The sequence below is a fragment of the Larus michahellis genome, chromosome 2 (genome assembly GCF_964199755.1).
Source record: "Larus michahellis chromosome 2, bLarMic1.1, whole genome shotgun sequence".
In the NCBI taxonomy this organism is placed as follows: Eukaryota; Metazoa; Chordata; class Aves; order Charadriiformes; family Laridae; genus Larus; species Larus michahellis.
Genome location: NC_133897.1, coordinates 68,873,263 through 68,896,576, shown reverse-complemented (window position 1 = coordinate 68,896,576; position 23,314 = coordinate 68,873,263).

The following is a 23,314-nucleotide window of genomic DNA, read 5'->3' as shown; positions in this document are numbered from 1 at the left end:
AAGGGGTGGCTGAAGAAGAAGCCAGACCCACCCTGGCCGTGCCCACACAATAGCAACAGGGCACCAAAGACGGCAGACGCCCCATCCACGGAAACATTCGAGGTGCACACACAGCTCTTCCTTTGCACAAGCACAAGAGTTCCACTCTGACACAAAGAAGTTTGGGCAAGACTGGCCAAGAAACAACTCGAAAAAATACGAAAAACAATCAAAAACAATCAAAGCCAGTTAAAAAGACAAGAACAAACCCAAGAAAAAGCAGGAGCCCTTGCCATCGCACAACTTCCTCCAAAGCATCCCCACCAAGCTCCTCGTCAGCCACCTCTACCAGCACGGGATGCCAGCCCTGCAGAGGACGAGCAAGCAGGCAAAACTGGAAGAGCTGAAAGCGTAAGTGTGGCCAGCAGCCTGCCTCTCGAGCAGCAGCCCTGACCGCTGCCTCAGAGCACCGCCAAAGCTGTGCAACACAGCCGCTGCCTCCCACCTGCCTTGGCCGAGCTTCGGCCATGCCTCTGGGCAACACCTGCTTTCTTAACGTTGTCTTCTGTTCCCTCAGGGTGGACCACAAGTTGCCTGCGGCCAAAGGCCTCCTCCTGAAGCGGCTCCTCTCCATCCTGCGCCACATCCGCCGCAACGCGTCCACCAGCAGGAGGAGCTGCACCAACCTGGCCATCTGCGCTGGGACAAACCTGATGAGCCCACCTCAGGAGGACCTGCTGCTGCTGCTGCTGCTGCTGCTGCTGCTGCTGGAGGCCATGCTGGAGGGGACGGAGAAGGTACGCTGTCTCGAGCAGCCGCCTGCAGCTTTCCAGGCCCATCACAGCTTGGAGCCTCAGACGTCCCTGCCTGCCTCCTCTCTTCAGCAAAAGCTGCTGGGCTGCCTGCCTGCAAGAGCAGCCCCACAGCCACAGCCTGCCTTCTGCAGGGAGCCAAGGGGGAGCAGTGGCAAAGGCTGCTCCACACCTTTTCAGCCACCTGCCCTGAAAGCAAGGCTCTCACGTGTGCAGGTCAAGGGGCTGCTGGACTTCCTGGTGGAGAGAGAAACACTGGGCAATCTCTGGGGCCAAGACGTCTGGCCTTTCCACTCCCTCAGATGAGGAGTCGCCAGCAGCCATGGACACAGCCACAGGTAGCAGGAGGGACTGAGCGTTCTCCCAGCCTGAGCGCAAAGCTGCTGCAGGGCTTTGGGTGGCTTTTGCTTTAGCTCTTGTCCACTTCCCACAAGTCACTTTGCTGCACGGGTTTTTGCTTTCCAGAGTTGCCTTTGCAAGAGCAGGAGTAGATCCGGTGGGAAGACGGGAAACGGCAGAGGTAGGGCAGGTCCACAAACCCTGGCACAAGGCGTCTCGTCTAGGAGGAGTTCCTGAGGAGTCCAAGCAGCTGCTCTGCCTCTTCCTGGTATTTTTTCTCTGTTGCCTTTGGGCAGGGCAAGGGACACCACTGCTAACGCCAACATTTCTGCTTTAGGCACCCGCTGCTTTGCCTCCCACCGCCCCAGAGACCACGGGAGACTCCCCGGCATGCGCACAACAACTAAAGAGCCTTTCCCAGGAAAGAAGGTAAAAGGAGCCAGCTTTCCTTCCATCAAGACCTCAGGAATCCAGCTGATGCCGCCTTGACCTATCTAACCCCACTGCGCCATGGAAAGCTTTGCAGGCTCCCTCCAGGAAACTGAAACCCCAAGAAAAAGGAAGAGAGAAGAGGCCTGGCACGAGGAGAGGCAACGCCAAAAAGAAGAGAACAGAAGGAAGAGCGCAAAAGACGGGGACGGAAAAAGAGGAGGGAGAAGCCCAGGTGAGTCCCAGGCTCTGCTGCCCATCTTGCCCAGCTGGGCAAACTGCTCTGCTCAGCCTTTGCAAAGAACTCCACGGCAGCTCCCCAGGGGCTCCCCACGGAGCTCTGCTGCGTGCCACAGGGGCGCTGCGCATCTCGGCACACGCACAGTCTCCAAGGGCATTTCCCAGGGGGATACGGCGCCAGAGCCATCCCCTCGACAATGCCCGCAAGAGCTCTCTCTTCTGGCCTACAAACAACTCCTTGTCGACTCTGTTTCCCAAAGAAAGGGCAACCAAGTCCTGCCTTTCTGGCTTCATCACTGCTTTCTGACTCTGTCGTTGCAGGTGCCGCTTTCCTGGCAGGAGACGAAGCCCTGCCATTCCTGGGCTCCCCCACCTCATCTCTGTCCACAATAAAAGGCTGTTTTCTCCCATCTGACTGTGTCTGTCGTCGGCTGTTCTGGAGTGAGAGCTCTTGTTTTGTGAGGGTGCTCGTGAGCATCTGCTCTGCCACAGATATGAGCTAAAGACAATAAAACCTTGTTCCCACTTGTAACCCTTCTGGTGCGTGTCCTTGCAAGTGCTTTTGGAGATGAAAAATCTCTGGCATTTCAGGCTCATCATGATTTGACTCATTGGGAAGCAAGGGGAAGGGGAGGAAGGGAAGGGGAGGAAGGGAAGGGGAGGAAGGGAAGGGGAGGAAGGGAAGGGGAGGAAGGGAAGGGGAGGAAGGGAGGGCAAGGGAAAATCTGTTGTAGTTGTTTTGTGAGCACGAGTAGCAAGAAAGACATGGAGAGCAACAAACACAGCAAGCCTCTCGCTTTCTTCATCAACAAACTCAATCCTTAGGCACACTCAGAAAGGTTCAGCATCTACAGATCATGGGCCTAGGCTCAAAAAGGAATGTTTCTTCTCCACATGGACACAAACTCAGGAAATAACACTAGCGGCAGTGGTGCTGACAGGGAGAGAGATGACGAGAGGCACTTCCAAAGGGAGCATGTTGCAGCTTGACCTGCCCAGGGACCACCGCCTCCCATTACAGAAAGACATTTCAAAAGGAGCATTTGCCTGGCACTTTCACCATTCAAATGCTACATGCACATTAACAAAGGACTACATACTATTCCACCTCCCAGGTTTTCCCAGCACGTTTAATGTTTCCACCATGTGAAGGATTGCAAAACAAGTTTTCCATAGAGCAGAGCAATCAAGAAACAAGAACGAGGAAGTTCTTGTGGGAGGAACCACACCAATCACAAGCTTGTCGCCATCCTTAGTTGGTGAAACTGTGACCCAAGCACACTCGGACAAAGCAGAAAAAAAACTTTCCTGATTTCACAAGGGCAAGGAAGTAGAATCGCTCTCACCTCAAAGGTACTCAAGGGCAATTTGCATCCATGCATGGTTACACATACATATCTGTAACATATGGTTACACATACATTACCCACCTTTTTTCTCTTGGATTTCAACGAGAAAGTAAAATGGGATGGAAGCTGGCTTGCTTTCTAACATCTAGAGGGATGGACGGAATGGAGCCCAGGGAGACAGGCAGTTGGGGCAGAGCAGCCTGCGCAGGGAATCCTCCCAGTTTCACTTGGGCACAGCAAGGCTCTTGGAAAAACACACAGACACCTGCCCCTTTGACAAGCCTCACTTTGCCCTAAGACACTGCACACAAACACGAAACTGCACTCTTCAAACTGCTCCAACAACCAGTCCCAAAACTCCTCGTCCCTCCTCACATAGAATCAGAGAATCATTTAGCTTGGAAAAGACCCTTGGGATCATTGAACAAAAAGCTGACAGAAAAGTGCAAAATACGTGCTAAGGCAACCAAGAAAGCTTGGAAACAAAGCCAAGGCTCCCCAAGGGTTTTGTTCGGGGCTCATCCCAAGCAAGTGCAGCTGGCAACTTGGAAACCTGCCATCCTCATGCCCACGATTGCCTGATGGAAGGCTCCAAAACCAAAGTGCGCAGGCAACTCGTACCGAAACCCAGCAAAAGGATCGAGAGCGGCTGCCTAGCAAAGGCAAGTTTCTGGGGCGGAAGAAAATACAGGAGGCAGAATGCAACACAAACCCCAACAAGAGCTGCAGGGCATCTCCACAGTTGAAAGGCATCTCTTGACAGAAGGCAGCTGTCAACAGCTGTCTCTTCCCTCTCCTTCCTGCCAAGAGGAGGAAAGGAAAGAGAGGAAGGAAGGAAGGAGGAGGGAGACAAGGAAGGGACGAAGAGGAAGGAAATCAGGCTCACCCAGTGCAAAGCCATAGCCATCCACGCTGAAGGGAGCACTCCGGCCTTTTGGGAATCCTTCTTTTCTGCTCCTTGGCTCGGCCACCAGCCTGACAGCTTGGCCCTTCAGCAGCAGCCTTGCTCTCCCCGATGGAAGCAGGGCGCTCCACATCACTCTTAGCTGCACTCCATTTGATGGCCTTCCACTGCCAGGCAGGACCAACGGAGCTTGGCAGGCAGTTCTGGGAGCTGCACTTCACTGCCACGGAGAGCAATCCATGCATGTCCCACCTGGCGATCCTTTGAGACAAAAAGCACGGGGGGAGTTGAAAAGAGTTACTCTCAGAGGAATGAAACCAAGGATCCATCCAATCTGCCACCCTCCAACAGACACGCTAGAGCATGTGCTGAAAAAGCAGCCACCTAGAACCAACAAATAGGCAACACCCCCTTCCTGGCCCTGGGCCCTCTCTTCCTGCCCTGCAGTGGAAAAAAGCGCATCAGTTATTTCCATTTCTCTCAGCGAGACTGAAAGCTTTTCACTGCACTTTCCACCCAACTCCTTGCCTCGGCATCAACGCGGAAAATCACCTGCACAAATCAAGCGCATCACAGGCAAAGGCTCCAGAGACTGCAGATGCTCTAAAGACTTCTCTAGGAAACGCTTCAATGGATCACGCTTAGAGAAAACCTTGACCACGGCGGCTCTCAAATACTTTTGCAACACTTCCCTGACAACCTCCAAAGGTTTGCACAAACGTTCAGCTACCAACTGCCTTTCAAGACAAGAAAGCCCACTCAAGGCAGCAGGCTTTCAGACATCCATTCCACACATCTCCTAGAGCTCAGGGGCCACCACTGCTCTGGCAACCACCTGCTGGGCAAGCACACCTAAACATGGGCCTCTGCACACACCCACCTGCCCACCTCTCCTCCTGCCTTTCACAGACAGCTCTGCAGCACCACAGAAGAAGGAAGCAAGTACATTCAAGAGCTCCTTACACTCAAGGAGTGTGCTTTGAAAACATTGGCCAGACATTTTGCACAAGGCCACCGACCACAATCAAGGGAGCTCCTGCTTTTTTCAGAGAAAGAGAGAGGGCGCGGGGCTGGGGGTGGGCGGGGGTGAAGAGATCAAGAAATGAGCAGCCACAGAAATGAAACTATTTTCTCCTTTCGACACAATTGGTCCAGGCCAGGGACGGAGAGCACTGCTGGGGGAGAAATCTGGGATGTGTCTCTTTCCAGGCGGCACTTGTGAAGAAGGATCGCTTTACAGCTGGTGAAGAACATGACTACAAGTTTCAAGCAACAACTTCTGGCAAGTGCAACAGGGGAAAAGAGGAACTGGGCTTTCCAGGCTACCTCTGGCCTGCAATTCCGCCGCCATGCTCTGCCCTTTTGCAAAAGGACACAGTGCAAACGGCAGAAAATGGCCCTCCTGTGGCCACCGTGGCCTTGAGGGGACCCCAGGCCTGGCAGGAGGAGGGGGCTGGAGCCCAGGGCACACGAGGGCAGCTGCAGGGCAGTCCCGCTGCCCCAGGAAAAGCCTTGCTCTCTGGCAAGCAAAAGGCCCTTCAGGGCAATGGGGCCTTCAGGGCCTCCTGGGCCGCCCTCCCAGCCACACCGGCGGCCGTTGGTGACGTCACCGGCCTGCCGTTAGGCAAGCAGGCACCTCTGCGGCTGGCCCACAGCTCGCTCAGCACCTACAGATTCTCGCAGCAAGCCTGCTTGGGAGAGGAGGAGGCGGCAAAGAGTGACGAGTGCCCACATTGGGTGGGACGAGTGCCCACATTGGGTGGGCCCAGCCACAAGAGGCTCCTTGGAAGCCCCGAGGATGCCCAAACACACCCAAAAGCGCAAGTGGCTGGACACCAGCAGCAGCAGCCATGGCGGGCGAGTGGAGCCCATGGAGGTCGACCCGCCGCACAAGAGGGACAAGGTAGAGCCCATGGAGGTCGACTTGCCGCAGATCAGGGACGAGGGAGAGCCCATGGAGGTCGATGCCCCCACGGACGACCAAGAGCCCATGGAGGTCGATCCATCTCCCGCAGCCATGACGGGGCACGCCTCCACCATGGCCAGGCTGCCTCCAGCAGCACTGTGCCCAAAGCGCCGCAGGACCCCCGCCGCCTCTCAGGGACCCTCCGCAAAGCCAGGGCCCAGCAAGCGGTGCCAGTCCCGCAGACGACGCTAACCGTAAGTGGGCCATCCACACCGCCACGCGGCAGGCTCCGCAGCAAGATCAGACGGCTCTCAAGCCGCTGAGGAGCCCTGCTTTCCCCTTCCCCTAGACCCTGCCCCTCACCAAGGGGGGACATCTCCTCTGCCCTCACGCCTGGGCAAGAGGAAAGGAGAGGGAGAGGGAGAGCGAGACGGAGAGGGAGAGGAAAGGGGCTGCCACCTTCTGCCCGACAGCCCCACAGCACCAGCAGGAGACCTTGCCGCTCCCTACAACTCCCCGAGAGGAGCTTGGAGCCAGGTGGCCCTTGCTCTCTTCTCCCAAGTCACCAGGGATAGGACAACAGAGAAAACGGCCTCCAGTTGTGCCAGGCGACCTTTAGATGGGCTGGTAGCAAAGATTTCCTCACCAAAAGGGTTTAGCTGGGGACTTGGCAGCACCACCTTGAGCTTCCACTTCTTTTCCAACCTCAACCATTCGATGCTTTCTATTTCAGAGCTGTGGGGAAGAGGCGAGGAGAGGGGCTGCCATCTTCAGGCCGGCAGCCCCATAGTACCAGCAGGAGTCCCTTCCAGATGGCTGGAGACGGACGGAGAGCGACGGAGACCACCAGAGACCGCCGCAGGACACCATCGGAGACCGCCGGAGATGACCAGACACTGGTGGTGTCCGGCGGTCTCCGGTGGTCTCGCACCGGAGACCATCGGAGTCCGCTGGAAACCGCCGGAGTCCATCGGAGACCATCGGAGACCACCAGGCACCGCTGGAGATCGCCAGAGACCACAGGAGACCACCGGAGACCGTCAGAGACCGCCAGACACCGCTGGAGACCGCTGCACAACGCCGCAGCCTCTTGGACTCCCCTGCAGCGCCACCCAGGTTATTGGGGCCTGGACTTGGCAGCGTTTCACTCTGAGGATGAGAAAGCCAGTGCGGGGTGGCTGTCCTCAGCTAGCCCTCCCCTCAGCTAACCAAGGGGTGGCTGAAGAAGAAGCCAGACCCACCCTGGCCGTGCCCACACAATAGCAACAGGGCACCAAAGACGGCAGACGCCCCATCCACGGAAACATTCGAGGTGCACACACAGCTCTTCCTTTGCACAAGCACAAGAGTTCCACTCTGACACAAAGAAGTTTGGGCAAGACTGGCCAAGAAACAACTCGAAAAAATACGAAAAACAATCAAAAACAATCAAAGCCAGTTAAAAAGACAAGAACAAACCCAAGAAAAAGCAGGAGCCCTTGCCATCGCACAACTTCCTCCAAAGCATCCCCACCAAGCTCCTCGTCAGCCACCTCTACCAGCACGGGATGCCAGCCCTGCAGAGGACGAGCAAGCAGGCAAAACTGGAAGAGCTGAAAGCGTAAGTGTGGCCAGCAGCCTGCCTCTCGAGCAGCAGCCCTGACCGCTGCCTCAGAGCGCCGCCAAAGCTGTGCAACACAGCCGCTGCCTCCCACCTGCCTTGGCCGAGCTTCGGCCATGCCTCTGGGCAACACCTGCTTTCTTAACGTTGTCTTCTGTTCCCTCAGGGTGGACCACAAGTTGCCTGCGGCCAAAGGCCTCCTCCTGAAGCGGCTCCTCTCCATCCTGCGCCACATCCGCCGCAACGCGTCCACCAGCAGGAGGAGCTGCACCAACCTGGCCATCTGCGCTGGGACAAACCTGATGAGCCCACCTCAGGAGGACCTGCTGCTGCTGCTGCTGCTGCTGCTGGAGGCCATGCTGGAGGGGACGGAGAAGGTACGCTGTCTCGAGCAGCCGCCTGCAGCTTTCCAGGCCCATCACAGCTTGGAGCCTCAGACGTCCCTGCCTGCCTCCTCTCTTCAGCAAAAGCTGCTGGGCTGCCTGCCTGCAAGAGCAGCCCCACAGCCACAGCCTGCCTTCTGCAGGGAGCCAAGGGGGAGCAGTGGCAAAGGCTGCTCCACACCTTTTCAGACACCTGCCCTGAAAGCAAGGCTCTCACGTGTGCAGGTCAAGGGGCTGCTGGACTTCCTGGTGGAGAGAGAAACACTGGGCAATCTCTGGGGCCAAGACATCTGGCCTTTCCACTCCCTCAGATGAGGAGTCGCCAGCAGCCATGGACACAGCCACAGGTAGCAGGAGGGACTGAGCGTTCTCCCAGCCTGAGCGCAAAGCTGCTGCAGGGCTTTGGGTGGCTTTTGCTTTAGCTCTTGTCCACTTCCCACAAGTCACTTTGCTGCACGGGTTTTTGCTTTCCAGAGTTGCCTTTGCAAGAGCAGGAGTAGATCCGGTGGGAAGACGGGAAACGGCAGAGGTAGGGCAGGTCCACAAACCCTGGCACAAGGCGTCTCGTCTAGGAGGAGTTCCTGAGGAGTCCAAGCAGCTGCTCTGCCTCTTCCTGGTATTTTTTCTCTGTTGCCTTTGGGCAGGGCAAGGGACACCACTGCTAACGCCAACATTTCTGCTTTAGGCACCCGCTGCTTTGCCTCCCACCGCCCCAGAGACCACGGGAGACTCCCCGGCATGCGCACAACAACTAAAGAGCCTTTCCCAGGAAAGAAGGTAAAAGGAGCCAGCTTTCCTTCCATCAAGACCTCAGGAATCCAGCTGATGCCGCCTTGACCTATCTAACCCCACTGCGCCATGGAAAGCTTTGCAGGCTCCCTCCAGGAAACTGAAACCCCAAGAAAAAGGAAGAGAGAAGAGGCCTGGCACGAGGAGAGGCAACGCCAAAAAGAAGAGAACAGAAGGAAGAGCGCAAAAGACGGGGACGGAAAAAGAGGAGGGAGAAGCCCAGGTGAGTCCCAGGCTCTGCTGCCCATCTTGCCCAGCTGGGCAAACTGCTCTGCTCAGCCTTTGCAAAGAACTCCACGGCAGCTCCCCAGGGGCTCCCCACGGAGCTCTGCTGCGTGCCACAGGGGCGCTGCGCATCTCGGCACACGCACAGTCTCCAAGGGCATTTCCCAGGGGGATACGGCGCCAGAGCCATCCCCTCGACAATGCCCGCAAGAGCTCTCTCTTCTGGCCTACAAACAACTCCTTGTCGACTCTGTTTCCCAAAGAAAGGGCAACCAAGTCCTGCCTTTCTGGCTTCATCACTGCTTTCTGACTCTGTCGTTGCAGGTGCCGCTTTCCTGGCAGGAGACGAAGCCCTGCCATTCCTGGGCTCCCCCACCTCATCTCTGTCCACAATAAAAGGCTGTTTTCTCCCATCTGACTGTGTCTGTCGTCGGCTGTTCTGGAGTGAGAGCTCTTGTTTTGTGAGGGTGCTCGTGAGCATCTGCTCTGCCACAGATATGAGCTAAAGACAATAAAACCTTGTTCCCACTTGTAACCCTTCTGGTGCGTGTCCTTGCAAGTGCTTTTGGAGATGAAAAATCTCTGGCATTTCAGGCTCATCATGATTTGACTCATTGGGAAGCAAGGGGAAGGGGAGGAAGGGAAGGGGAGGAAGGGAAGGGGAGGAAGGGAAGGGGAGGAAGGGAAGGGGAGGAAGGGAAGGGGAGGAAGGGAGGGCAAGGGAAAATCTGTTGTAGTTGTTTTGTGAGCACGAGTAGCAAGAAAGACATGGAGAGCAACAAACACAGCAAGCCTCTCGCTTTCTTCATCAACAAACTCAATCCTTAGGCACACTCAGAAAGGTTCAGCATCTACAGATCATGGGCCTAGGCTCAAAAAGGAATGTTTCTTCTCCACATGGACACAAACTCAGGAAATAACACTAGCGGCAGTGGTGCTGACAGGGAGAGAGATGACGAGAGGCACTTCCAAAGGGAGCATGTTGCAGCTTGACCTGCCCAGGGACCACCGCCTCCCATTACAGAAAGACATTTCAAAAGGAGCATTTGCCTGGCACTTTCACCATTCAAATGCTACATGCACATTAACAAAGGACTACATACTATTCCACCTCCCAGGTTTTCCCAGCAAGTTTAATGTTTCCACCATGTGAAGGATTGCAAAACAAGTTTTCCATAGAGCAGAGCAATCAAGAAACAAGAACGAGGAAGTTCTTGTGGGAGGAACCACACCAATCACAAGCTTGTCGCCATCCTTAGTTGGTGAAACTGTGACCCAAGCACACTCGGACAAAGCAGAAAAAAAACTTTCCTGATTTCACAAGGGCAAGGAAGTAGAATCGCTCTCACCTCAAAGGTACTCAAGGGCAATTTGCATCCATGCATGGTTACACATACATATCTGTAACATATGGTTACACATACATTACCCACCTTTTTTCTCTTGGATTTCAACGAGAAAGTAAAATGGGATGGAAGCTGGCTTGCTTTCTAACATCTAGAGGGATGGACGGAATGGAGCCCAGGGAGACAGGCAGTTGGGGCAGAGCAGCCTGCGCAGGGAATCCTCCCAGTTTCACTTGGGCACAGCAAGGCTCTTGGAAAAACACACAGACACCTGCCCCTTTGACAAGCCTCACTTTGCCCTAAGACACTGCACACAAACACGAAACTGCACTCTTCAAACTGCTCCAACAACCAGTCCCAAAACTCCTCGTCCCTCCTCACATAGAATCAGAGAATCATTTAGCTTGGAAAAGACCCTTGGGATCATTGAACAAAAAGCTGACAGAAAAGTGCAAAATACGTGCTAAGGCAACCAAGAAAGCTTGGAAACAAAGCCAAGGCTCCCCAAGGGTTTTGTTCGGGGCTCATCCCAAGCAAGTGCAGCTGGCAACTTGGAAACCTGCCATCCTCATGCCCACGATTGCCTGATGGAAGGCTCCAAAACCAAAGTGCGCAGGCAACTCGTACCGAAACCCAGCAAAAGGATCGAGAGCGGCTGCCTAGCAAAGGCAAGTTTCTGGGGCGGAAGAAAATACAGGAGGCAGAATGCAACACAAACCCCAACAAGAGCTGCAGGGCATCTCCACAGTTGAAAGGCATCTCTTGACAGAAGGCAGCTGTCAACAGCTGTCTCTTCCCTCTCCTTCCTGCCAAGAGGAGGAAAGGAAAGAGAGGAAGGAAGGAAGGAGGAGGGAGACAAGGAAGGGACGAAGAGGAAGGAAATCAGGCTCACCCAGTGCAAAGCCATAGCCATCCACGCTGAAGGGAGCACTCCGGCCTTTTGGGAATCCTTCTTTTCTGCTCCTTGGCTCGGCCACCAGCCTGACAGCTTGGCCCTTCAGCAGCAGCCTTGCTCTCCCCGATGGAAGCAGGGCGCTCCACATCACTCTTAGCTGCACTCCATTTGATGGCCTTCCACTGCCAGGCAGGACCAACGGAGCTTGGCAGGCAGTTCTGGGAGCTGCACTTCACTGCCACGGAGAGCAATCCATGCATGTCCCACCTGGCGATCCTTTGAGACAAAAAGCACGGGGGGAGTTGAAAAGAGTTACTCTCAGAGGAATGAAACCAAGGATCCATCCAATCTGCCACCCTCCAACAGACACGCTAGAGCATGTGCTGAAAAAGCAGCCACCTAGAACCAACAAATAGGCAACACCCCCTTCCTGGCCCTGGGCCCTCTCTTCCTGCCCTGCAGTGGAAAAAAGCGCATCAGTTATTTCCATTTCTCTCAGCGAGACTGAAAGCTTTTCACTGCACTTTCCACCCAACTCCTTGCCTCGGCATCAACGCGGAAAATCACCTGCACAAATCAAGCGCATCACAGGCAAAGGCTCCAGAGACTGCAGATGCTCTAAAGACTTCTCTAGGAAACGCTTCAATGGATCACGCTTAGAGAAAACCTTGACCACGGCGGCTCTCAAATACTTTTGCAACACTTCCCTGACAACCTCCAAAGGTTTGCACAAACGTTCAGCTACCAACTGCCTTTCAAGACAAGAAAGCCCACTCAAGGCAGCAGGCTTTCAGACATCCATTCCACACATCTCCTAGAGCTCAGGGGCCACCACTGCTCTGGCAACCACCTGCTGGGCAAGCACACCTAAACATGGGCCTCTGCACACACCCACCTGCCCACCTCTCCTCCTGCCTTTCACAGACAGCTCTGCAGCACCACAGAAGAAGGAAGCAAGTACATTCAAGAGCTCCTTACACTCAAGGAGTGTGCTTTGAAAACATTGGCCAGACATTTTGCACAAGGCCACCGACCACAATCAAGGGAGCTCCTGCTTTTTTCAGAGAAAGAGAGAGGGCGCGGGGCTGGGGGTGGGCGGGGGTGAAGAGATCAAGAAATGAGCAGCCACAGAAATGAAACTATTTTCTCCTTTCGACACAATTGGTCCAGGCCAGGGACGGAGAGCACTGCTGGGGGAGAAATCTGGGATGTGTCTCTTTCCAGGCGGCACTTGTGAAGAAGGATCGCTTTACAGCTGGTGAAGAACATGACTACAAGTTTCAAGCAACAACTTCTGGCAAGTGCAACAGGGGAAAAGAGGAACTGGGCTTTCCAGGCTACCTCTGGCCTGCAATTCCGCCGCCATGCTCTGCCCTTTTGCAAAAGGACACAGTGCAAACGGCAGAAAATGGCCCTCCTGTGGCCACCGTGGCCTTGAGGGGACCCCAGGCCTGGCAGGAGGAGGGGGCTGGAGCCCAGGGCACACGAGGGCAGCTGCAGGGCAGTCCCGCTGCCCCAGGAAAAGCCTTGCTCTCTGGCAAGCAAAAGGCCCTTCAGGGCAATGGGGCCTTCAGGGCCTCCTGGGCCGCCCTCCCAGCCACACCGGCGGCCGTTGGTGACGTCACCGGCCTGCCGTTAGGCAAGCAGGCACCTCTGCGGCTGGCCCACAGCTCGCTCAGCACCTACAGATTCTCGCAGCAAGCCTGCTTGGGAGAGGAGGAGGCGGCAAAGAGTGACGAGTGCCCACATTGGGTGGGACGAGTGCCCACATTGGGTGGGCCCAGCCACAAGAGGCTCCTTGGAAGCCCCGAGGATGCCCAAACACACCCAAAAGCGCAAGTGGCTGGACACCAGCAGCAGCAGCCATGGCGGGCGAGTGGAGCCCATGGAGGTCGACCCGCCGCACAAGAGGGACAAGGTAGAGCCCATGGAGGTCGACTTGCCGCAGATCAGGGACGAGGGAGAGCCCATGGAGGTCGATGCCCCCACGGACGACCAAGAGCCCATGGAGGTCGATCCATCTCCCGCAGCCATGACGGGGCACGCCTCCACCATGGCCAGGCTGCCTCCAGCAGCACTGTGCCCAAAGCGCCGCAGGACCCCCGCCGCCTCTCAGGGACCCTCCGCAAAGCCAGGGCCCAGCAAGCGGTGCCAGTCCCGCAGACGACGCTAACCGTAAGTGGGCCATCCACACCGCCACGCGGCAGGCTCCGCAGCAAGATCAGACGGCTCTCAAGCCGCTGAGGAGCCCTGCTTTCCCCTTCCCCTAGACCCTGCCCCTCACCAAGGGGGGACATCTCCTCTGCCCTCACGCCTGGGCAAGAGGAAAGGAGAGGGAGAGGGAGAGCGAGACGGAGAGGGAGAGGAAAGGGGCTGCCACCTTCTGCCCGACAGCCCCACAGCACCAGCAGGAGACCTTGCCGCTCCCTACAACTCCCCGAGAGGAGCTTGGAGCCAGGTGGCCCTTGCTCTCTTCTCCCAAGTCACCAGGGATAGGACAACAGAGAAAACGGCCTCCAGTTGTGCCAGGCGACCTTTAGATGGGCTGGTAGCAAAGATTTCCTCACCAAAAGGGTTTAGCTGGGGACTTGGCAGCACCACCTTGAGCTTCCACTTCTTTTCCAACCTCAACCATTCGATGCTTTCTATTTCAGAGCTGTGGGGAAGAGGCGAGGAGAGGGGCTGCCATCTTCAGGCCGGCAGCCCCATAGTACCAGCAGGAGTCCCTTCCAGATGGCTGGAGACGGACGGAGAGCGACGGAGACCATCAGAGACCGCCGCAGGACACCATCGGAGACCGCCGGAGATGACCAGACACTGGTGGTGTCCGGCGGTCTCCGGTGGTCTCGCACCGGAGACCATCGGAGTCCGCTGGAAACCGCCGGAGTCCATCGGAGACCATCGGAGACCACCAGGCACCGCTGGAGATCGCCAGAGACCACAGGAGACCACCGGAGACCGTCAGAGACCGCCAGACACCGCTGGAGACCGCTGCACAACGCCGCAGCCTCTTGGACTCCCCTGCAGCGCCACCCAGGTTATTGGGGCCTGGACTTGGCAGCGTTTCACTCTGAGGATGAGAAAGCCAGTGCGGGGTGGCTGTCCTCAGCTAGCCCTCCCCTCAGCTAACCAAGGGGTGGCTGAAGAAGAAGCCAGACCCACCCTGGCCGTGCCCACACAATAGCAACAGGGCACCAAAGACGGCAGACGCCCCATCCACGGAAACATTCGAGGTGCACACATAGCTCTTCCTTTGCACAAGCACAAGAGTTCCACTCTGACACAAAGAAGTTTGGGCAAGACTGGCCAAGAAACAACTCGAAAAAATACGAAAAACAATCAAAAACAATCAAAGCCAGTTAAAAAGACAAGAACAAACCCAAGAAAAAGCAGGAGCCCTTGCCATCGCACAACTTCCTCCAAAGCATCCCCACCAAGCTCCTCGTCAGCCACCTCTACCAGCACGGGATGCCAGCCCTGCAGAGGACGAGCAAGCAGGCAAAACTGGAAGAGCTGAAAGCGTAAGTGTGGCCAGCAGCCTGCCTCTCGAGCAGCAGCCCTGACCGCTGCCTCAGAGCGCCGCCAAAGCTGTGCAACACAGCCGCTGCCTCCCACCTGCCTTGGCCGAGCTTCGGCCATGCCTCTGGGCAACACCTGCTTTCTTAACGTTGTCTTCTGTTCCCTCAGGGTGGACCACAAGTTGCCTGCGGCCAAAGGCCTCCTCCTGAAGCGGCTCCTCTCCATCCTGCGCCACATCCGCCGCAACGCGTCCACCAGCAGGAGGAGCTGCACCAACCTGGCCATCTGCGCTGGGACAAACCTGATGAGCCCACCTCAGGAGGACCTGCTGCTGCTGCTGCTGCTGCTGCTGGAGGCCATGCTGGAGGGGACGGAGAAGGTACGCTGTCTCGAGCAGCCGCCTGCAGCTTTCCAGGCCCATCACAGCTTGGAGCCTCAGACGTCCCTGCCTGCCTCCTCTCTTCAGCAAAAGCTGCTGGGCTGCCTGCCTGCAAGAGCAGCCCCACAGCCACAGCCTGCCTTCTGCAGGGAGCCAAGGGGGAGCAGTGGCAAAGGCTGCTCCACACCTTTTCAGACACCTGCCCTGAAAGCAAGGCTCTCACGTGTGCAGGTCAAGGGGCTGCTGGACTTCCTGGTGGAGAGAGAAACACTGGGCAATCTCTGGGGCCAAGACATCTGGCCTTTCCACTCCCTCAGATGAGGAGTCGCCAGCAGCCATGGACACAGCCACAGGTAGCAGGAGGGACTGAGCGTTCTCCCAGCCTGAGCGCAAAGCTGCTGCAGGGCTTTGGGTGGCTTTTGCTTTAGCTCTTGTCCACTTCCCACAAGTCACTTTGCTGCACGGGTTTTTGCTTTCCAGAGTTGCCTTTGCAAGAGCAGGAGTAGATCCGGTGGGAAGACGGGAAACGGCAGAGGTAGGGCAGGTCCACAAACCCTGGCACAAGGCGTCTCGTCTAGGAGGAGTTCCTGAGGAGTCCAAGCAGCTGCTCTGCCTCTTCCTGGTATTTTTTCTCTGTTGCCTTTGGGCAGGGCAAGGGACACCACTGCTAACGCCAACATTTCTGCTTTAGGCACCCGCTGCTTTGCCTCCCACCGCCCCAGAGACCACGGGAGACTCCCCGGCATGCGCACAACAACTAAAGAGCCTTTCCCAGGAAAGAAGGTAAAAGGAGCCAGCTTTCCTTCCATCAAGACCTCAGGAATCCAGCTGATGCCGCCTTGACCTATCTAACCCCACTGCGCCATGGAAAGCTTTGCAGGCTCCCTCCAGGAAACTGAAACCCCAAGAAAAAGGAAGAGAGAAGAGGCCTGGCACGAGGAGAGGCAACGCCAAAAAGAAGAGAACAGAAGGAAGAGCGCAAAAGACGGGGACGGAAAAAGAGGAGGGAGAAGCCCAGGTGAGTCCCAGGCTCTGCTGCCCATCTTGCCCAGCTGGGCAAACTGCTCTGCTCAGCCTTTGCAAAGAACTCCACGGCAGCTCCCCAGGGGCTCCCCACGGAGCTCTGCTGCGTGCCACAGGGGCGCTGCGCATCTCGGCACACGCACAGTCTCCAAGGGCATTTCCCAGGGGGATACGGCGCCAGAGCCATCCCCTCGACAATGCCCGCAAGAGCTCTCTCTTCTGGCCTACAAACAACTCCTTGTCGACTCTGTTTCCCAAAGAAAGGGCAACCAAGTCCTGCCTTTCTGGCTTCATCACTGCTTTCTGACTCTGTCGTTGCAGGTGCCGCTTTCCTGGCAGGAGACAAAGCCCTGCCATTCCTGGGCTCCCCCACCTCATCTCTGTCCACAATAAAAGGCTGTTTTCTCCCATCTGACTGTGTCTGTCGTCGGCTGTTCTGGAGTGAGAGCTCTTGTTTTGTGAGGGTGCTCGTGAGCATCTGCTCTGCCACAGATATGAGCTAAAGACAATAAAACCTTGTTCCCACTTGTAACCCTTCTGGTGCGTGTCCTTGCAAGTGCTTTTGGAGATGAAAAATCTCTGGCATTTCAGGCTCATCATGATTTGACTCATTGGGAAGCAAGGGGAAGGGGAGGAAGGGAAGGGGAGGAAGGGAAGGGGAGGAAGGGAAGGGGAGGAAGGGAAGGGGAGGAAGGGAAGGGGAGGAAGGGAGGGCAAGGGAAAATCTGTTGTAGTTGTTTTGTGAGCACGAGTAGCAAGAAAGACATGGAGAGCAACAAACACAGCAAGCCTCTCGCTTTCTTCATCAACAAACTCAATCCTTAGGCACACTCAGAAAGGTTCAGCATCTACAGATCATGGGCCTAGGCTCAAAAAGGAATGTTTCTTCTCCACATGGACACAAACTCAGGAAATAACACTAGCGGCAGTGGTGCTGACAGGGAGAGAGATGACGAGAGGCACTTCCAAAGGGAGCATGTTGCAGCTTGACCTGCCCAGGGACCACCGCCTCCCATTACAGAAAGACATTTCAAAAGGAGCATTTGCCTGGCACTTTCACCATTCAAATGCTACATGCACATTAACAAAGGACTACATACTATTCCACCTCCCAGGTTTTCCCAGCAAGTTTAATGTTTCCACCATGTGAAGGATTGCAAAACAAGTTTTCCATAGAGCAGAGCAATCAAGAAACAAGAACGAGGAAGTTCTTGTGGGAGGAACCACACCAATCACAAGCTTGTCGCCATCCTTAGTTGGTGAAACTGTGACCCAAGCACACTCGGACAAAGCAGAAAAAAAACTTTCCTGATTTCACAAGGGCAAGGAAGTAGAATCGCTCTCACCTCAAAGGTACTCAAGGGCAATTTGCATCCATGCATGGTTACACATACATATCTGTAACATATGGTTACACATACATTACCCACCTTTTTTCTCTTGGATTTCAACGAGAAAGTAAAATGGGATGGAAGCTGGCTTGCTTTCTAACATCTAGAGGGATGGACGGAATGGAGCCCAGGGAGACAGGCAGTTGGGGCAGAGCAGCCTGCGCAGGGAATCCTCCCAGTTTCACTTGGGCACAGCAAGGCTCTTGGAAAAACACACAGACACCTGCCCCTTTGACAAGCCTCACTTTGCCCTAAGACACTGCACACAAACAAGAAACTGCACTCTTCAAACTGCTCCAACAACCAGTCCCAAAACTCCTCGTCCCTCCTCACATAGAATCAGAGAATCATTTAGCTTGGAAAAGACCCTTGGGATCATTGAACAAAAAGCTGACAGAAAAGTGCAAAATACGTGCTAAGGCAACCAAGAAAGCTTGGAAACAAAGCCAAGGCTCCCCAAGGGTTATGTTCGGGGCTCATCCCAAGCAAGTGCAGCTGGCAACTTGGAAACCTGCCATCCTCATGCCCACGATTGCCTGATGGAAGGCTCCAAAACCAAAGTGCGCAGGCAACTCGTACCGAAACCCAGCAAAAGGATCGAGAGCGGCTGCCTAGCAAAGGCAAGTTTCTGGGGCGGAAGAAAATACAGGAGGCAGAATGCAACACAAACCCCAACAAGAGCTGCAGGGCATCTCCACAGTTGAAAGGCATCTCTTGACAGAAGGCAGCTGTCAACAGCTGTCTCTTCCCTCTCCTTCCTGCCAAGAGGAGGAAAGGAAAGAGAGGAAGGAAGGAAGGAGGAGGGAGACAAGGAAGGGACGAAGAGGAAGGAAATCAGGCTCACCCAGTGCAAAGCCATAGCCATCCACGCTGAAGGGAGCACTCCGGCCTTTTGGGAATCCTTCTTTTCTGCTCCTTGGCTCGGCCACCAGCCTGACAGCTTGGCCCTTCAGCAGCAGCCTTGCTCTCCCCGATGGAAGCAGGGCGCTCCACATCACTCTTAGCTGCACTCCATTTGATGGGCTTCCACTGCCAGGCAGGACCAACGGAGCTTGGCAGGCAGTTCTGGGGGCTGCACTTCACTGCCACGGAGAGCAATCCATGCATGTCCCACCTGGCGATCCTTTGAGACAAAAAGCACGGGGGGAGTTGAAAAGAGTTACTCTCAGAGGAATGAAACCAAGGATCCATCCAATCTGCCACCCTCCAACAGACACGCTAGAGCACGTGCTGAAAAAGCAGCCACCTAGAAACAACAAATAGGCAACACCCCCTTCCTGGCCCTGGGCCCTCTCTTCCTGCCCTGCAGTGGAAAAAAGCACATCAGTTATTTCCATTTCTCTCAGCGAGACTGAAAGCTTTTCACTGCACTTTCCACCCAACTCCTTGCCTCGGCATCAACGCGGAAAATCACCTGCACAAATCAAGCGCATCACAGGCAAAGGCTCCAGAGACTGCAGATGCTCTAAAGACTTCTCTAGGAAACGCTTCAATGGATCACGCTTAGAGAAAACCTTGACCACGGCGGCTCTCAAATACTTTTGCAACACTTCCCTGACAACCTCCAAAGGTTTGCACAAACGTTCAGCTACCAACTGCCTTTCAAGACAAGAAAGCCCACTCAAGGCAGCAGGCTTTCAGACATCCATTCCACACATCTCCTAGAGCTCAGGGGCCACCACTGCTCTGGCAACCACCTGCTGGGCAAGCACACCTAAACATGGGCCTCTGCACACACCCACCTGCCCACCTCTCCTCCTGCCTTTCACAGACAGCTCTGCAGCACCACAGAAGAAGGAAGCAAGTACATTCAAGAGCTCCTTACACTCAAGGAGTGTGCTTTGAAAACATTGGCCAGACATTTTGCACAAGGCCACCGACCACAATCAAGGGAGCTCCTGCTTTTTTCAGAGAAAGAGAGAGGGCGCGGGGCTGGGGGTGGGCGGGGGTGAAGAGATCAAGAAATGAGCAGCCACAGAAATGAAACTATTTTCTCCTTTCGACACAATTGGTCCAGGCCAGGGACGGAGAGCACTGCTGGGGGAGAAATCTGGGATGTGTCTCTTTCCAGGCGGCACTTGTGAAGAAGGATCGCTTTACAGCTGGTGAAGAACATGACTACAAGTTTCAAGCAACAACTTCTGGCAAGTGCAACAGGGGAAAAGAGGAACTGGGCTTTCCAGGCTACCTCTGGCCTGCAATTCCGCCGCCATGCTCTGCCCTTTTGCAAAAGGACACAGTGCAAACGGCAGAAAATGGCCCTCCTGTGGCCACCGTGGCCTTGAGGGGACCCCAGGCCTGGCAGGAGGAGGGGGCTGGAGCCCAGGGCACACGAGGGCAGCTGCAGGGCAGTCCCGCTGCCCCAGGAAAAGCCTTGCTCTCTGGCAAGCAAAAGGCCCTTCAGGGCAATGGGGCCTTCAGGGCCTCCTGGGCCGCCCTCCCAGCCACACCGGCGGCCGTTGGTGACGTCACCGGCCTGCCGTTAGGCAAGCAGGCACCTCTGCGGCTGGCCCACAGCTCGCTCAGCACCTACAGATTCTCGCAGCAAGCCTGCTTGGGAGAGGAGGAGGCGGCAAAGAGTGACGAGTGCCCACATTGGGTGGGACGAGTGCCCACATTGGGTGGGCCCAGCCACAAGAGGCTCCTTGGAAGCCCCGAGGATGCCCAAACACACCCAAAAGCGCAAGTGGCTGGACACCAGCAGCAGCAGCCATGGCGGGCGAGTGGAGCCCATGGAGGTCGACCCACCGCACAAGAGGGACAAGGTAGAGCCCATGGAGGTCGACTTGCTGCAGACCAGGGACGAGGGAGAGCCCATGGAGGTCGATGCCCCCACGGACGACCAAGAGCCCATGGAGGTCGATCCATCTCCCGCAGCCATGACGGGGCACGCCTCCACCATGGCCAGGCTGCCTCCAGCAGCACTGTGCCCAAAGCGCCGCAGGACCCCCGCCGCCTCTCAGGGACCCTCCGCAAAGCCAGGACCCAGCAAGCGGCGCCAGTCCCGCAGACGACGCTAACCGTAAGTGGGCCATCCACACCGCCACGCGGCAGGCTCCGCAGCAAGATCAGACGGCTCTCAAGCCGCTGAGGAGCCCTGCTTTCCCCTTCCCCTAGACCCTGCCCCTCACCAAGGGGGGACATCTCCTCTGCCCTCACGCCTGGGCAAGAGGAAAGGAGAGGGAGAGGGAGAGCGAGACGGAGAGGGAGAGGAAAGGGGCTGCCACCTTCTGCCCGACAGCCCCACAGCACCAGCAGGAGACCTTGCCGCTCCCTACAACTCCCCGAGAGGAGCTTGGAGCCAGGTGGCCCTTGCTCTCTTCTCCCAAGTCACCAGGGATAGGACAACAGAGAAAACGGCCTCCAGTTGTGCCAGGCGACCTTTAGATGGGCTGGTAGCAAAGATTTCCTCACCAAAAGGGTTTAGCTGGGGACTTGGCAGCACCACCTTGAGCTTCCACTTCTTTTCCAACCTCAACCATTCGATGCTTTCTATTTCAGAGCTGTGGGGAAGAGGCGAGGAGAGGGGCTGCCATCTTCAGGCCGGCAGCCCCATAGTACCAGCAGGAGTCCCTTCCAGATGGCTGGAGACGGACGGAGAGCGACGGAGACCACCAGAGACCGCCGCAGGACACCATCGGAGACCGCCGGAGATGACCAGACACTGGTGGTGTCCGGCGGTCTCCGGTGGTCTCGCACCGGAGACCATCGGAGTCCGCTGGAAACCGCCGGAGTCCATCGGAGACCATCGGAGACCACCAGGCACCGCTGGAGATCGCCAGAGACCACAGGAGACCACCGGAGACCGTCAGAGACCGCCAGACACCGCTGGAGACCGCTGCACAACGCCGCAGCCTCTTGGACTCCCCTGCAGCGCCACCCAGGTTATTGGGGCCTGGACTTGGCAGCGTTTCACTCTGAGGATGAGAAAGCCAGTGCGGGGTGGCTGTCCTCAGCTAGCCCTCCCCTCAGCTAACCAAGGGGTGGCTGAAGAAGAAGCCAGACCCACCCTGGCCGTGCCCACACAATAGCAACAGGGCACCAAAGACGGCAGACGCCCCATCCACGGAAACATTCGAGGTGCACACACAGCTCTTCCTTTGCACAAGCACAAGAGTTCCACTCTGACACAAAGAAGTTTGGGCAAGACTGGCCAAGAAACAACTCGAAAAAATACGAAAAACAATCAAAAACAATCAAAGCCAGTTAAAAAGACAAGAACAAACCCAAGAAAAAGCAGGAGCCCTTGCCATCGCACAACTTCCTCCAAAGCATCCCCACCAAGCTCCTCGTCAGCCACCTCTACCAGCACGGGATGCCAGCCCTGCAGAGGACGAGCAAGCAGGCAAAACTGGAAGAGCTGAAAGCGTAAGTGTGGCCAGCAGCCTGCCTCTCGAGCAGCAGCCCTGACCGCTGCCTCAGAGCACCGCCAAAGCTGTGCAACACAGCCGCTGCCTCCCACCTGCCTTGGCCGAGCTTCGGCCATGCCTCTGGGCAACACCTGCTTTCTTAACGTTGTCTTCTGTTCCCTCAGGGTGGACCACAAGTTGCCTGCGGCCAAAGGCCTCCTCCTGAAGCGGCTCCTCTCCATCCTGCGCCACATCCGCCGCAACGCGTCCACCAGCAGGAGGAGCTGCACCAACCTGGCCATCTGCGCTGGGACAAACCTGATGAGCCCACCTCAGGAGGACCTGCTGCTGCTGCTGCTGCTGCTGCTGCTGCTGCTGGAGGCCATGCTGGAGGGGACGGAGAAGGTACGCTGTCTCGAGCAGCCGCCTGCAGCTTTCCAGGCCCATCACAGCTTGGAGCCTCAGACGTCCCTGCCTGCCTCCTCTCTTCAGCAAAAGCTGCTGGGCTGCCTGCCTGCAAGAGCAGCCCCACAGCCACAGCCTGCCTTCTGCAGGGAGCCAAGGGGGAGCAGTGGCAAAGGCTGCTCCACACCTTTTCAGACACCTGCCCTGAAAGCAAGGCTCTCACGTGTGCAGGTCAAGGGGCTGCTGGACTTCCTGGTGGAGAGAGAAACACTGGGCAATCTCTGGGGCCAAGACGTCTGGCCTTTCCACTCCCTCAGATGAGGAGTCGCCAGCAGCCATGGACACAGCCACAGGTAGCAGGAGGGACTGAGCGTTCTCCCAGCCTGAGCGCAAAGCTGCTGCAGGGCTTTGGGTGGCTTTTGCTTTAGCTCTTGTCCACTTCCCACAAGTCACTTTGCTGCACGGGTTTTTGCTTTCCAGAGTTGCCTTTGCAAGAGCAGGAGTAGATCCGGTGGGAAGACGGGAAACGGCAGAGGTAGGGCAGGTCCACAAACCCTGGCACAAGGCGTCTCGTCTAGGAGGAGTTCCTGAGGAGTCCAAGCAGCTGCTCTGCCTCTTCCTGGTATTTTTTCTCTGTTGCCTTTGGGCAGGGCAAGGGACACCACTGCTAACGCCAACATTTCTGCTTTAGGCACCCGCTGCTTTGCCTCCCACCGCCCCAGAGACCACGGGAGACTCCCCGGCATGCGCACAACAACTAAAGAGCCTTTCCCAGGAAAGAAGGTAAAAGGAGCCAGCTTTCCTTCCATCAAGACCTCAGGAATCCAGCTGATGCCGCCTTGACCTATCTAACCCCACTGCGCCATGGAAAGCTTTGCAGGCTCCCTCCAGGAAACTGAAACCCCAAGAAAAAGGAAGAGAGAAGAGGCCTGGCACGAGGAGAGGCAACGCCAAAAAGAAGAGAACAGAAGGAAGAGCGCAAAAGACGGGGACGGAAAAAGAGGAGGGAGAAGCCCAGGTGAGTCCCAGGCTCTGCTGCCCATCTTGCCCAG